Source organism: Macaca nemestrina, chromosome 10, assembly GCF_043159975.1.
Source record: "Macaca nemestrina isolate mMacNem1 chromosome 10, mMacNem.hap1, whole genome shotgun sequence".
In the NCBI taxonomy this organism is placed as follows: Eukaryota; Metazoa; Chordata; class Mammalia; order Primates; family Cercopithecidae; genus Macaca; species Macaca nemestrina.
Genome location: NC_092134.1, coordinates 100,086,760 through 100,102,452, shown reverse-complemented (window position 1 = coordinate 100,102,452; position 15,693 = coordinate 100,086,760).

Genomic DNA, 15,693 nt, shown 5'->3' with positions numbered 1-15,693 from the left:
TGTTCTGTGAAATCATCTCACAGAGTTACAGCTTTCCCCTCAAGAAGCCTTTCGCTAAGACAGTTCTTGTGGAATTGGCAAAGTGATATTTGGAACCCCTAGAGGGCTATGGTGAAAAAGGAAATATCCTCAGATGAAATCTGGAAAGAAGCTTTCTGAGAAACTGCTTAGTGTTCTGTGAATTCATCTCACAGAGTTACATCCGTGTTTCGTAGATCTCTTTGCTAGCCTTCTTTCTGTGGAATCTGAGAACAGATATTTCGGATCCCTTTGAAGACTATAGGGCCAAAGGAAATATCCTCCGATAACAAAGAGAAAGAAGCTTTCTGAGAAACTTCTTTGTGTTCTGTGAAATCATCTCACAGAGTTACAGCTTTCCCCTCCAGAAGCCTTTCGCTAAGACAGATCTTGTGGAATTGGCAAAGTGATATTTGGAAGCCCATAGAGGGCTATGGTGAAAAAGGAAATATCCTCAGATGAAATCTGGAAAGAAGCTTTCTGAGAAACTGCTTAGTGTTCTGTGAATTCATCTCACAGAGTTACATCTGTGTTTCGTAGATCTCTTTGCTAGCCTTTTTTCTGTGGAATCTGAGAACAGATATTTCGGATCCCTTTGAAGACTATAGGGCCAAAGGAAATATCCTCCGATAACAAAGAGAAAGAAGCTTTCTGAGAAACTTCTTTGTATTCTGTGAAATCATCTCACAGAGTTATAGCTTTCCCCTCAAGAAGCCTTTCGGTAAGACAGTTTTTGTGGAATTGGCAAAGTGATATTTGGAAGCCCATAGAGGGCTATGGTGAAATAGGAAATATCCTCAGATGAAATCTGGAAAGAAGCTTTCTGAGAAACTGCTTAGTGTTCTGTGAATTCATCTCACAGAGTTACATCTGTATTTCGTGGATCTCTTTGCTAGCCTTAATTCTGTGGAATCTGAGAACAGATATTTCGGATCCCTTTGAAGACTATAGGGCCAAAGGAAATATCCTCCGCTAACAAAGAGAAAGAAGCTTTCTGAGAAACTTCTTTGTGTTCTGAGAAATCATCTCACAGAGTTACAGCTTTCCCCTCAAGAAGCCTTTCGCTAAGACAGTTCTTGTGGAATTGGCAAAGTGATATTTGGAAGCCCATAGAGGGCTATGGTGTAAAAGGAAATATCCTCTGATGAAATCTGGGAAGAAGCTTTCTGAGAAACTGCTTAGTGTTCTGTGAATCCATCTCACAGAGTTACACCTGTATTTCGTAGATCTCTTTGCTAGCCTTATTTCTGTGGAATCTGAGAACAGATATTTCGGATCCCTATGAAGACTATAGGGCCAAAGGAAATATCCTCCGATAACAAAGAGAAAGAAGCTTTCTGAGAAACTTCTTTGTGTTCTGTGAAATCATCTCACAGAGTTACAGCTTTCCCCTCAAGAAGCCTTTCGCTAAGACAGTTCTTGTGGAATTGGCAAAGTGATATTAGGAAGCCCATAGAGGGCCATGGTGAAAAAGGAAATATCCTCAGATGAAATCTGGAAAGGAGCTTTCTGAGAAACTGCTTAGTGTTCTGTGAATTCATCTCACAGAGTTACATCTGTGTTTCGTAGGTCTTTTTGCTAGCCTTATTTCTGTGGAATCTGAGAACAGATATTTCGGATGCCTTTGAAAACTATAGGGCCAAAGGAAATATCCTCCGATAACAAAGAGAAAGAAGCTTTCTGAGAAACTTCTTTGTGTTCTGTGAAATCATCTCACAGAGTTACAGCTTTCCCCTCAAGAAGCCTTTCGCTAAGACAGTTCTTGTGGAATTGGCAAAGTGATATTTGGAAGCCCATAGAGGGCTATGGTGAAAAAGGAAATATCCTCAGATGAAATCTGGAAAGAAGCTTTCTGAGAAACTGCTTAGTGTTCTGTGAATTCATCTCACAGAGTTACATCTGTGTTTCATAGATCTCTTTGCTAGCCTTATTTCTGTGGAATCTGAGAACAGATATTTCGGATCCCTTTGAAGACTATAGGGCCACAGGAAATATCCTCCGATAACAAAGAGAAAGAAGCTTTCTGAGAAACTACTTTGTGTTCTGTGAAATCATCTCACAGAGTTATAGCTTTCCCTCAAGAAGCCTTTCGGTAAGACAGTTCTTGTGGAATTGGCAAATTGATATTTGAAAGCCCATAGAGGGCTATGGTGAAATAGGAAATATCCTCAGATGAAATCTGGAAAGAAGTTTTCTGAGAAACTGCTTAGTGTTCTGTGAATTCATCTCACAGAGTTACATCTGTATTTCGTGGATCTCTTTGCTAGCCTTAATTCTGTGGAATCTGAGAACAGATATTTCGGATCCCTTTGAAGACTATAGGGCCAAAGGAAATATCCTCCGATAACAAAGAGAAAGAAGCTTTCTGAGAAACTTCTTTGTGTTCTGTGAAATCATCTCACAGAGTTACAGCTTTCCCCTCAAGAAGCCTTTCGCTAAGACAGTTCTTGTGGAATTGGCAAAGTGATATTTGGAAGCCCATAGAGGGCTATGGTGAAAAAGGAAATATCCTCAGATGAAATCTGGAAAGAAGCTTTCTGGGAAACTGCTTAGTGTTCTGTGAATTCATCTCACAGAGTTACATCTGTGTTTCGTAGGTCTCTTTGCTAGCCTTATTTCTGTGGAATCTGAGAACAGATATTTCGGATCCCTTTGAAGACTATAGGGCCAAAGGAAATATCCTCCGATAACAAAGAGAAAGAAGCTTTCTGAGAAACTTCTTTGTGTTCTGTGAAATCATCTCACAGAGTTACAGCTTTCCCCTCAAGAAGCCTTTCGCTAAGAGAGTTCTTGTGGAATTGGCAAAGTGATATTTGGAAGCCCATAGAGGGCTATGGTGAAAAAGGAAATATCCTCAGATGAAATCTGGAAAGAAGCTTTCTGAGAAACTGCTTAGTGTTCTGTGAATTCATCTCACAGAGTTACATCAGTGTTTCGTAGATCTCTTTGCTAGCCTTATTTCTGTGGAATCTGAGAACAGATATTTCGGATCCCTTTGAAGACTATAGGGCCAAAGGAAATATCCTCCGATAACAAAGAGAAAGAAGCTTTCTGAGAAACTTCTTTGTGTTCTGTGAAATCATCTCACAGAGTTACAGCTTTCCCCTCAAGAAGCCTTTCGCTAAGACAGTTCTTGTGAAATTGGCAAAGTGATATTTGGAAGCCCATAGAGGGCTATGGTGAAAAAGGAAATATCCTCAGATGAAATCTGGAAAGAAGCTTTCTGAGAAACTGCTTAGTGTTCTGTGAATCCATCTCACAGAGTTACATCTGTATTTCGTAGATCTCTTTGCTAGCCTTATTTCTGTGGAATCTGAGAACAGATATTTCGGATCCCTTTGAAGACTATAGGGCCAAAGGAAATATCCTCCGATAACAAAGAGAAAGAAGCTTTCTGAGAAACTTCTTTGTGTTCTGTGAAATCATCTCACAGAGTTACAGCTTTCCCCTCAAGAAGCCTTAAGCTAAGACAGTTCTTGTGGAATTGGCAAAGTGATATTAGGAAGCCCATAGAGGGCTATGGTGAAAAAAGAAATATCCTCAGATGAAATCTGGAAAGAAGCTTTCTGAGAAACTGCTTAGTGTTCTGTGAATTCATCTCACAGAGTTACATCTGTGTTTCGTAGGTCTTTTTGCTAGCCTTATTTCTGTGGAATCTGAGAACAGATATTTCGGATCCCTTTGAAGACTATAGGGCCAAAGGAAATATCCTCCGCTAACAAAGAGAAAGAAGCTTTCTGAGAAACTTCTTTGTGTTCTGTGAAATCATCTCACAGAGTTACAGCCTTCCCCTCAAGAAGCCTTTCGCTAAGACAGTTCTTGTGGAATTGGCAAAGTGATATTTGGAAGCCCATAGAGGGCTATCGTGAAAAAGGAAATATCCTCAGATGAAATCTGGAAAGAAGCTTTCTGAGAAACTGCTTAGTGTTCTGTGAATTCATCTCACAGAGTTACATCAGTGTTTCTTAGATCTCTTTGCTAGCCTTATTTCTGTGGAATCTGAGAACAGATATTTCGGATCCCTTTGAAGACTATAGGGCCAAAGGAAATATCCTCCGATAACAAAGAGAAAGAATCTTTGTGAGAAACTTCTTTGTGTTCTGTGAAATCATCTCACAGAGTTATAGCTTTCCCCTCAAGAAGCCTTTCGCTAAGACAGTTCTTGTGAAATTGGTAAAGTGATATTTGGAAGCCCATAGAGGGCTATGTTGAAAAAGGAAATATCCTCAGATGAAATCTGGAAAGAAGCTTTCTGAGAAACTGCTTAGTGTTCGGTGAATCCACCTCACAGAGTTACATCTGTATTTCGTAGATCTCTTTGCTAGCCTTATTTCTGTGGAATCTGAGAACAGATATTTCGGATCCCTTTGAAGACTCTAGGGCCAAAGGAAATATCCTCCGATAGCAAAGAGAAAGAAGCTTTCTGGGAAACTTCTTTGTGTTCTGTGAAATCAGCTCACAGAGTTACAGCTTTCCCCTCAAGAAGCCTTTCGCTAAGACAGTTCTTGTGGAATTGGCAAAGTGATATTAGGAAGCCCTTAGAGGGCTATGGGGAAAAAGGAAATATCCTCAGATGAAATCTGGAAAGAAGCTAACTGAGAAACTGCTTAGTGTTCTGTGAATTCATCTCACAGAGTTACATCTGTGTTTCGTAGGTCTCTTTGGTAGCCTTATTTTTGTGGAATCTGAGAACAGATATTTCGGATCCCTTTGAAGACTATAGGGCCAAAGGAAATATCCTCCGCTAACAAAGAGAAAGAAGCTTTCTGAGAAACTTCTTTGTGTTCTGTGAAATCATCTCACAGAGTTACAGCTTTCCCCTCAAGAAGCCTTTCGCTAAGACAGTTCTTGTGGAATTGGCAAAGTGATATTTGCAACCCCTAGAGGGCTATGGTGAAAAAGGAAATATCCGCAGATGCAATCTGGAAAGAAGCTTTCTGAGAAATTGCTTAGTGTTCTGTGAATTCATCTCACAGAGTTACATCTGTGTTTCGTAGATCTCTTTGCTAGCCTTATTTCTGTGGAATCTGAGAACAGATATTTCGGATCCCTTTGAAGACTATAGGGCCAAAGGAAATATCCTCCGATAACAAAGAGAAAGAAGCTTTCTGAGAAACTTCTTTGTGTTCTGTGAAATCATCTCACAGAGTTACAGCTTTCCCCTCAAGAAGCCTTTCGCTAAGACAGTTCTTGTGGAATTGGCAAAGTGATATTTGGAAGCCCATAGAGGGCTATGGTGAAAAAGGAAATATCCTCAGATGAAATCTGGAAAGAAGCTTTCTGAGAAACTGCTTAGTGTTCTGTGAATTCATCTCACAGAGTTACATCTGTGTTTCGTAGATCTCTTTGCTAGCCTTATTTCTGTGGAATCTGAGAACAGATATTTCGGATCCCTTTGAAGACTATAGGGCCAAAGGAAATATCCTCCGATAACAAAGAGAAAGAAGCTTTCTGAGAAACTTCTTTGTGTTCTGTGAAATCATCTCACAGAGTTACAGCTTTCCCCTCAAGAAGCCTTTCGCTAAGACAGTTCTTGTGGAATTGGCAAAGTGATATTTGGAAGCCCATAGAGGGCTATGGTGAAAAAGGAAATATCCTCAGATGAAATCTGGAAAGAAGCTTTCTGAGAAACTGCTTAGTGTTCTGTGAATTCATCTCACAGAGTTACATCTGTGTTTCGTAGATCTCTTTGCTAGCCTTATTTCTGTGGAATCTGAGAACAGATATTTCGGATCCCTTTGAAGACTATAGGGCCAAAGGAAATATCCTCCGATAACAAAGAGAAAGAAGCTTTCTGAGAAACTACTTTGCGTTCTGTGAAATCATCTCACAGAGTTATAGCTTTCCCCTCAAGAAGCCTTTCGGTAAGACAGTTCTTGTGGAATTGGCAAAGTGATATTTGGAAGCCCATAGAGGGCTATGGTGAAAAAGGAAATATCCTCAGATGAAATCTGGAAAGAAGCTTTCTGAGAAACTGCTTAGTGTTCTGTGAATTCATCTCTCAGAGTTACATCAGTGTTTCGTAGATCTCTTTGCTAGCCTTATTTCTGTGGAATCTGAGAACAGATATTTCGGATCCCTTTGAAGACTATAGGGTCAAAGGAAATATCCTCCGATAACAAAGAGAAAGAAGCTTTCTGAGAAACTTCTTTGTGTTCTGTGAAATCATCTCACAGAGTTACAGCTTTCCCCTCAAGAAGCCTTTCGCTAAGACAGTTCTTGTGGAATTGGCAAAGTGATATTAGGAAGCCCTTAGAGGACTATGGTGAAAAAGGAAATATCCTCAGATGAAATCTGGAAAGAAGCTAACTGAAAAACTGCTTAGTGTTCTGTGAATTCATCTCACAGAGTTACATCTGTGTTTCGTAGGTCTCTTTGGTAGCCTTATTTCTGTGGAATCTGAGAACAGATATTTCGGATCCCTTTGAAGACTATAGGGCCAAAGGAAATATCCTCCGATAACAAAGAGAAAGAAGCTTTCTGAGAAACTTCTTTGTGTTCTGTGAAATCATCTCACAGAGTTACAGCTTTCCCCTCAAGAAGCCTTTCGCTAAGACAGTTCTTGTGGAATTGGCAAAGTGATATTTGGAACCCCTAGAGGGCTATGGTGAAAAAGGAAATATCCGCAGATGCAATCTGGAAAGAAGCTTTCTGAGAAACTGCTTAGTGTTCTGTGAATTCATCTCACAGAGTTACATCTGTGTTTCGTAGATCTCTTTGCTAGCCTTATTTCTGTGGAATCTGAGAACAGATATTTCGGATCCCTTTGAAGACTATAGGGCCAAAGGAAATATCCTCCGATAACAAAGAGAAAGAAGCTTTCTGAGAAACTTCTTTGTGTTCTGTGAAATCATCTCACAGAGTTACAGCTTTCCCCTCAAGAAGCCTTTCGCTAAGACAGTTCTTGTGGAATTGGCAAAGTGATATTTGGAAGCCCATAGAGGGCTATGGTGAAAAAGGAAATATCCTCAGATGAAATCTGGAAAGAAGCTTTCTGAGAAACTGCTTAGTGTTCTGTGAATTCATCTCACAGAGTTACATCTGTGTTTCGTAGATCTCTTTGCTAGCCTTATTTCTGTGGAATCTGAGAACAGATATTTCGGATCCCTTTGAAGACTATAGGGCCAAAGGAAATATCCACCGATAACAAAGAGAAAGAAGCTTTCTGAGAAACTACTTTGTGTTCTGTGAAATCATCTCACAGAGTTATAGCTTTCCCCTCAAGAAGCCTTTCGGTAAGACAGTTCTTGTGGAATTGGCAAAGTGATATTTGGAAGCCCATAGAGGGCTATGGTGAAAAAGGAAATATCCTCAGATGAAATCTGGAAAGAAGCTTTTTGAGAAACTGCTTAGTGTTCGGTGAATCCATCTCACAGAGTTACATCTGTATTTCGTAGATCTCTTTGCTAGCCTTATTTCTGTGGAATCTGAGAACAGATATTTCGGATCCCTTTGAAGACTATAGGGCCAAAGGAAATATCCTCCGATAACAAAGAGAAAGAAGCTTTCTGAGAAACTTCTTTGTGTTCTGTGAAATCATCTCACAGAGTTACAGCTTTCCTCTCAAGAAGCCTTTCCCTAAGACAGTTCTTGTGGAATTAGCAAAGTGATATTTGGACACCCATAGAGGGCTATGGTGAAAAAGGAAATATCCTCAGATGAAATCTGGAAAGAAGCTTTCTGAGAAACTGCTTAGTGTTCTGTGAATTCATCTCTCAGAGTTACATCAGTGTTTCGTAGATCTCTTTGCTGGCCTTATTTCTGTGGAATCTGAGAACAGATATTTCGGATCCCTTTGAAGACTCTAGGGCCAAAGGAAATATCCTCCGATAACAAAGAGAAAGAAGCTTTCTGAGAAACTTCTTTGTGTTCTGTGAAATCATCTCACAGAGTTATAGCTTTCCCCTCAAGAAGCCTTTCGCTAAGACAGTTCTTGTGAAATTGGCAAAGTGATATTTGGAAGCCCATAGAGGGCTATGGTGAAAAAGGAAATATCCTCAGATGAAATCTGGAAAGAAGCTTTCTGAGAAACTGCTTAGTGTTCTGTGAATCCATCTCACAGAGTTACATCTGTATTTCGTAGATCTCTTTGCTAGCCTTATTTCTGTGGAATCTGAGAACAGATATTTCGGATCCCTTTGAAGACTATAGGGCCAAAGGAAATATCCTCCGATAACAAAGAGAAAGAAGCTTTCTGAGAAACTTCTTTGTGTTCTGTGAAATCATCTCACAGAGTTACAGCTTTCCCCTCAAGAAGCCTTTCGCTAAGACAGTTCTTGTGGAATTGGCAAAGTGATATTTGGAACCCCTAGAGGGCTATGGTGAAAAAGGAATTATCCTCAGATGAAATCTTGAAAGAAGCTTTCTGAGAAACTGCTTAGTGTTCTGTGAATTCATCTCACAGAGTTACATCTGTGTTTCGTAGATCTCTTTGCTAGCCTGATTTCTGTGGAATCTGAGAAAAGATATTTCGGATCCCTTTGAAGACTATAGGGCCAAAGGAAATATCCTCCGATAACAAAGAGAAAGAAGCTTTCTGAGAAACTTCTTTGTGTTCTGTGAAATCATCTCACAGAGTTACAGCTTTCCCCTCAAGAAGCCTTTCGCTAAGACAGTTCTTGTGGAATTGGCAAAGTGATATTTGGAAGCCCATAGAGGGCTATGGTGAAAAAGGAAATATCCTTAGATGAAATCTGGAAAGAAGCTTTCTGAGAAACTGCTTAGTGTTCTGTGAATTCATCTCACAGAGTTACATCTGTGTTTCGTAGATCTCTTTGCTAGCCTTATTTCTGTGGAATCTGAGAACAGATATTTCGGATCCCTTTGAAGACTATAGGGCCAAAGGAAATATCCTCCGATAAGAAAGAGAAAGAAGCTTTCTGAGAAACTTCTTTGTGTTCTGTGAAATCATCTCACAGAGTTACAGCTTTCCCCTCAAGAAGCCTTTCGCGAAGACAGTTCTTGTGGAATTGGCAGTGATATTTGGAAGCCCATAGAGGGCTATGTTGAAAAAGGAAATATCCTCAGATGAAATCTGGAAAGAAGCTTTCTGAGAAACTGCTTAGTGTTCTGTGAATTCATCTCACAGAGTTACATCTGTGTTTCGTAGATCTCTTTGCTAGCCTTATTTCTGTGGAATCTGAGAACAGATATTTCGGATCCCTTTGAAGACTATAGGGCCAAAGGAAATATCCTCCGATAACAAAGAGAAAGAAGCTTTCTGAGAAACTTCTTTGTGTTCTGTGAAATCATCTCACAGAGTTACAGCTTTCCCCTCAAGAAGCCTTTCGCTAAGACAGTTCTTGTGGAATTGGCAGTGATATTTGGAAGCCCATAGAGGGCTATGGTGAAAAAGGAAATATCCTCAGATGAAATCTGGAAAGAAGCTTTCTGAGAAACTGCTTAGTGTTCTGTGAATTCATCTCACAGAGTTACATCTGTGTTTCGTAGATCTCTTTGCTAGCCTTATTTCTGTGGAATCTGAGAACAGATATTTCGGATCCCTTTGAAGACTATAGGGCCAAAGGAAATATCCTCCGATAACAAAGAGAAAGAAGCTTTCTGAGAAACTTCTTTGTGTTCTGTGAAATCATCTCACAGAGTTATAGCTTTCCCCTCAAGAAGCCTTTCGGTAAGACAGTTCTTGTGGAATTGGCAAAGTGATATTTGGAAGCCCATAGAGGGCTATGGTGAAATAGGAAATATCCTCAGATGAAATCTGGAAAGAAGCTTTCTGAGAAACTGCTTAGTGTTCTGTGAATTCATCTCACAGAGTTACATCTGTATTTCGTGGATCTCTTTGCTAGCCTTAATTCTGTGGAATCTGAGAACAGATATTTCGGATCCCTTTGAAGACTATAGGGCCAAAGGAAATATCCTCCGCTAACAAAGAGAAAGAAGCTTTCTGAGAAACTTCTTTGTGTTCTGTGAAATCATCTCACAGAGTTACAGGTTTCCCTCAAGAAGCCGTTCGCTAAGACAGTTCTTGTGGAATTGGCAAAGTGATATTTGGAAGCCCATAGAGGGCTATGGTGAAAAAGGAAATATCCTCAGATGAAATCTGGAAAGAAGCTTTCTCAGAAACTGCTTAGTGTTCTGTGAATTCATCTCACAGAGATACATCTGTGTTTCGTAGATCTCTTTGCTAGCCTTATTTCTGTGGAATCTGAGAACAGATGTTTCGGATCCCTTTGAAGACTATAGGGCCAAAGGAAATATCCTCCGATAACAAAGAGAAAGAAGCTTTCTGAGAAACTTCTTTGTGTTCTGTGAAATCATCTCTCAGAGTTACAGCTTTCCCCTCAAGAAGCCTTTCGCTAAGACAGTTCTTGTGGAATTGGCAAAGTGATATTTGGAAGCCCATAGAGGGCTATGGTGAAAAAGGAAATATCCTCAGATGAAATCTGGAAAGAAACTTTCTGAGAAACTGCTTAGTGTTCTGTGAATTCATCTCACAGAGTTACATCTGTGTTTCGTAGATCTCTTTGCTAGCCTTATTTCTGTGGAATCTGAGAACAGATATTTCGGATCAAGAAGCTTTCTGAGAAACTTCTTTGTGTTCTGTGAAATCATTTCACAGAGTTACAGCTTTCCCCTCAAGAAGCCTTTCGGTAAGACAGTTCTTGTGGAATTGGCAAAGTGATATTTGGAAGCCCATAGAGGGCTATGGTGAAAAAGGAAATATCCTCAGATGAAATCTGGAAAGAAGCTTTCTGGGAAACTGCTTAGTGTTCTTTGAATTCATCTCACAGATTTACATCTGTGTTTCGTAGATCTCTTTGCTAGCCTTATTTCTGTGGAATCTGAGAACAGATATTTCGGATCCCTTTGAAGACTATAGGGCAAAAGGAAATATCCTCCGATAACAAAGAGAAAGAAGCTTTCTGAGAAACTTCTTTGTGTTCTTTGAAATCATCTCACAGAGTTACAGCTTTCCCCTCAAGAAGCCTTTCGCTAAGACAGTTCTTGTGGAATTGGCAAAGTGATATTTGGAAGCACAAAGAGGGCTATGGTGAAAAAGGAAATATCCTCAGATGAAATCTGGAAAGAAGCTTTCAGAGAAACTGCTTAGTGTTCTGTGAATTCATCTCACAGAGTTACATCTGTGTTTCGTAGGTCTCTTTGCTAGCCTTATTTCTCTGGAATCTGAGAACAGATATTTCGGATCCCTTTGAAGACTATAGGGCCAAAGGAAATATCCTCCGATAACAAAGAGAAAGAAGCTTTCTGAGAAACTTCTTTGTGTTCTGTGAAATCATCTCACAGAGTTACAGCTTTCCCCTCAAGAATCCTTTCGCTAATACAGTTCTTGTGGAATTGGCAAAGTGATATTTGGAAGCCCATAGAGGGCTATGGTGAAAAAGCAATATCCTCAGACGAAATCTGGAAAGAAGCTTTCTGAGAAACTGCTCTGTGATGTGTGACTTCCACTCACAGAGTTACATCTGTGTTTCGTAGGTCTCTTTGCTAGCCTTATTTCTGTGGAATCTGAGAACGGATATTTCGGATCCCCTTGAAGACTATAGGGCCAAAGGAAATATCCTCCGATAACAAAGAGAAAGAAGATTTCTGAGAAACTTCTTTGTGTTCTGTGAAATCATCTCACAGAGTTACATCTTTCCCCTCTAGAAGCCTTTTGCTAAGACAGTTCTTCTGGAGTTGGCAAAGTGATATTTGGAAGCCCTTTGAGGGCTATGGTGAAAAAGCAATATCCTCAGATGAAATCTGGAAAGAAGCTTTCTGAGAAACTGCACTGTGATGTGTGACTTCCACTCACAGAGTTACATCTGTATTTCGTGGATCTCTTTGCTAGCCTTATTTCTGTGGAATCTGAGAACAGATATTTCGGATCCCTTTGAAGACTATAGGGCCAAAGGAAATATCCTCCGATAACAAAGAGAAAGAAGCTTTCTGAGAAACTTCTTTGTGTTCTGTTAAATCATCTCACAGAGTTACAGCTTTCCCCTCAAGAAGCCTTTCGCTAAGACAGTTCTTGTGGAATTGGCAAAGTGATATTTGGAAGCCCATAGAGGGCTATGGTGAAAAAGGAAATATCCTTAGATGAAATCTGGAAAGAAGCTTTCTGAGAAACTGCTTAGTGTTCTGTGAATTCATCTCACAGAGTTACATCTGTGTTTCGTAGATCTCTTTGCTAGCCTTATTTCTGTGGAATCCGAGAAGGGATATTTCGGATCCCTTTGAAGACTATAGGGCCAAAGGAAATATCCTCCGATAACAAAGAGAAAGAAGATTTCTGAGAAACTTCTTTGTGTTCTGTGAAATCATCTCACAGAGTTACAGCTTTCCCCTCAAGAAGCCTTTCGCTAAGACAGTTCTTGTGGAATTGGCAAAGTGATATTTGGAAGCCCATAGAGGGCTATGGTGAAAAAGGAAATATCCTCAGATGAAATCTGGAAAGAAGCTTTCTGAGAAACTGCTTAGTGTTCTGTGAATTCATCTCACAGAGTTACATCTGTGTTTCGTAGATCTCTTTGCTAGCCTTATTTCTGTGGAATCTGAGAACAGATATTTCGGATCCCTTTGAAGACTATAGGGCCAAAGGAAATATCCTCCGATAACAAAGAGAAAGAAGCTTTCTGAGAAACTTCTTTGTGTTCTGTGAAATCATCTCACAGAGTTGTAGCTTTCCCCTCAAGAAGCCTTTCGGTAAGACAGTTCTTGTGGAATTGGCAAAGTGATATTTGGAAGCCCATAGAGGGCTATGGTGAAATAGGAAATATCCTCAGATGAAACCTGGAAAGAAGCTTTCTGAGAAACTGCTTAGTGTTCTGTGAATTCATCTCACAGAGTTACATCTGTATTTCGTGGATCTCTTTGCTAGCCTTAATTCTGTGGAATCTGAGAACAGATATTTCGGATCCCTTTGAAGACTATAGGGCCAAAGGAAATATCCTCCGATAACAAAGAGAAAGAAGTTTTCTGAGAAACTTCTTTGTGTTCTGTGAAATCATCTCACAGAGTTACAGTTTTCCCTCAAGAAGCCTTTCGCTAAGACAGTTCTTGTGGAATTGGCAAAGTGATATTTGGAAGCCCATAGAGGGCTATGGTGAAAAAGGAAATATCCTCAGATGAAATCTGGAAAGAAGCTTTCTGGGAAACTGCTTTGTGTTCTGTGAATTCATCTCACAGAGATACATCTGTGTTTCGTAGATCTCTTTGCTAGCCTTATTTCTGTGGAATCTGAGAACAGATATTTCGGATCCCTTTCAAGACTATAGGGCCAAAGGAAATATCCTCCGATAACAAAGAGAAAGAAGCTTTCTGAAAAACTTCTTTGTGTTCTGTGAAATCATCTCTCAGAGTTACAGCTTTCCCCTCAAGAAGCCTTTCGCTAAGACAGTTCTTGTGGAATTGGCAAAGTGATATTTGGAAGCCCATAGAGGGCTATGGTGAAAAAGGAAATATCCTCAGATGAAATCTGGAAAGAAGCTTTCTGAGAAACTGCTTAGTGTTCTGTGAATTCATCTCACAGAGTTACATCTGTGTTTCGTAGATCTCTTTGCTAGCCTTATTTCTGTGGAATCTGAGAACAGATATTTCGGATCAAGAAGCTTTCTGAGAAACTTCTTTGTGTTCTGTGAAATCATTTCACAGAGTTACAGCTTTCCCCTCAAGAAGCCTTTCGCTAAGACAGTTCTTGTGGAATTGGCAAAGTGATATTTGGAAGCCCATAGAGGGCTATGGTGAAAAAGGAAATATCCTCAGATGAAATCTGGAAAGAAGCTTTCTGGGAAACTGCTTAGTGTTCTGTGAATTCATCTCACAGAGTTACATCTGTGTTTCGTAGATCTCTTTGCTAGCCTTATTTCTGTGGAATCTGAGAACAGATATTTCGGATCCCTTTGAAGACTATAGGGCAAAAGGAAATATCCTCCGATAACAAAGAGAAAGAAGCTTTCTGAGAAACTTCTTTGTGTTCTTTGAAATCATCTCACAGAGTTACAGCTTTCCCCTCAAGAAGCCTTTCGCTAAGACAGTTCTTGTGGAATTGGCAAAGTGATATTTGGAAGCACAAAGAGGGCTATGGTGAAAAAGGAAATATCCTCAGATGAATTCTGGAAAGAAGCTTTCAGAGAAACTGCTTAGTGTTCTGTGAATTCATCTCACAGAGTTACATCTGTGTTTCGTAGGTCTCTTTGCTAGCCTTATTTCTCTGGAATCTGAGAACAGATATTTCGGATCCCTTTGAAGACTATAGGGCCAAAGGAAATATCCTCCGATAACAAAGAGAAAGAAGCTTTCTGAGAAACTCCTTTGTGTTCTGTGAAATCATCTCACAGAGTTTCAGCTTTCCCCTCAAGAATCCTTTTGCTAATACAGTTCTTGTGGAATTGGCAAAGTGATATTTGGAAGCCCATAGAGGGCTATGGTGAAAAAGCAATATCCTCAGACGAAATCTGGAAAGAAGCTTTCTGAGAAACTGCTCTGTGATGTGTGACTTCCACTCACAGAGTTACATCTGTGTTTCGTAGGTCTCTTTGCTAGCCTTATTTCTGTGGAATCTGAGAACGGATATTTCGGATCCCCTTGAAGACTATAGGGCCAAAGGAAATATCCTCCGATAACAAAGAGAAAGAAGATTTCTGAGAAACTTCTTTGTGTTCTGTGAAATCATCTCACAGAGTTACAGCTTTCCCCTCTAGAAGCCTTTCGCTAAGACAGTTCTTCTGGAGTTGGCAAAGTGATATTTGGAAGCCCATTGAGGGCTATGGTGAAAAAGCAATATCCTCAGATGAAATCTGGAAAGAAGCTTTCTGAGAAACTGCTCTGTGATGTGTGACTTCCACTCACAGAGTTACATCTGTATTTCGTGGATCTCTTTGCTAGCCTTATTTCTGTGGAATCTGAGAACAGATATTTCGGATCCTTTTGAAGACTACTGGGCCAAAGGAAATATCCTCCGATAACAAAGAGAAAGAAGCTTTCTGAGAAACTTCTTTGTGTTCTGTGAAATCATCTCACAGAGTTACAGCTTTCCCCTCAAGAAGCCTTTCGCTAAGACAGTTCTTGTGAAATTGGCAAAGTGATATTTGGAAGCCCATAGAGGGCTATGGTGAAAAAGGAAATATCCTCAGATGAAATCTGGAAAGAAGCTTTCTGAGAAACTGCTTAGTGTTCTGTGAATCCATCTCACAGAGTTACATCTGTATTTCGTAGATCTCTTTGCTAGCCTTATTTCTGTGGAATCTGAGAACAGATATTTCGGATCCCTTTGAAGACTATAGGGCCAAAGGAAATATCCTCCGATAACAAAGAGAAAGAAGCTTTCTGAGAAACTTCTTTGTGTTCTGTGAAATCATCTCACAGAGTTACAGCTTTCCCCTCAAGAAGCCTTAAGCTAAGACAGTTCTTGTGGAATTGGCAAAGTGATATTAGGAAGCCCATAGAGGGCTATGGTGAAAAAAGAAATATCCTCAGATGAAATCTGGAAAGAAGCTTTCTGAGAAACTGCTTAGTGTTCTGTGAATTCATCTCACAGAGTTACATCTGTGTTTCGTAGGTCTTTTTGCTAGCCTTATTTCTGTGGAATCTGAGAAAAGATATTTCGGATCCCTTTGAAGACTATAGGGCCAAAGGAAATATCCTCCGCTAACAAAGAGAAAGAAGCTTTCTGAGAAACTTCTTTGTGTTCTGTGAAATCATCTCACAGAGTTA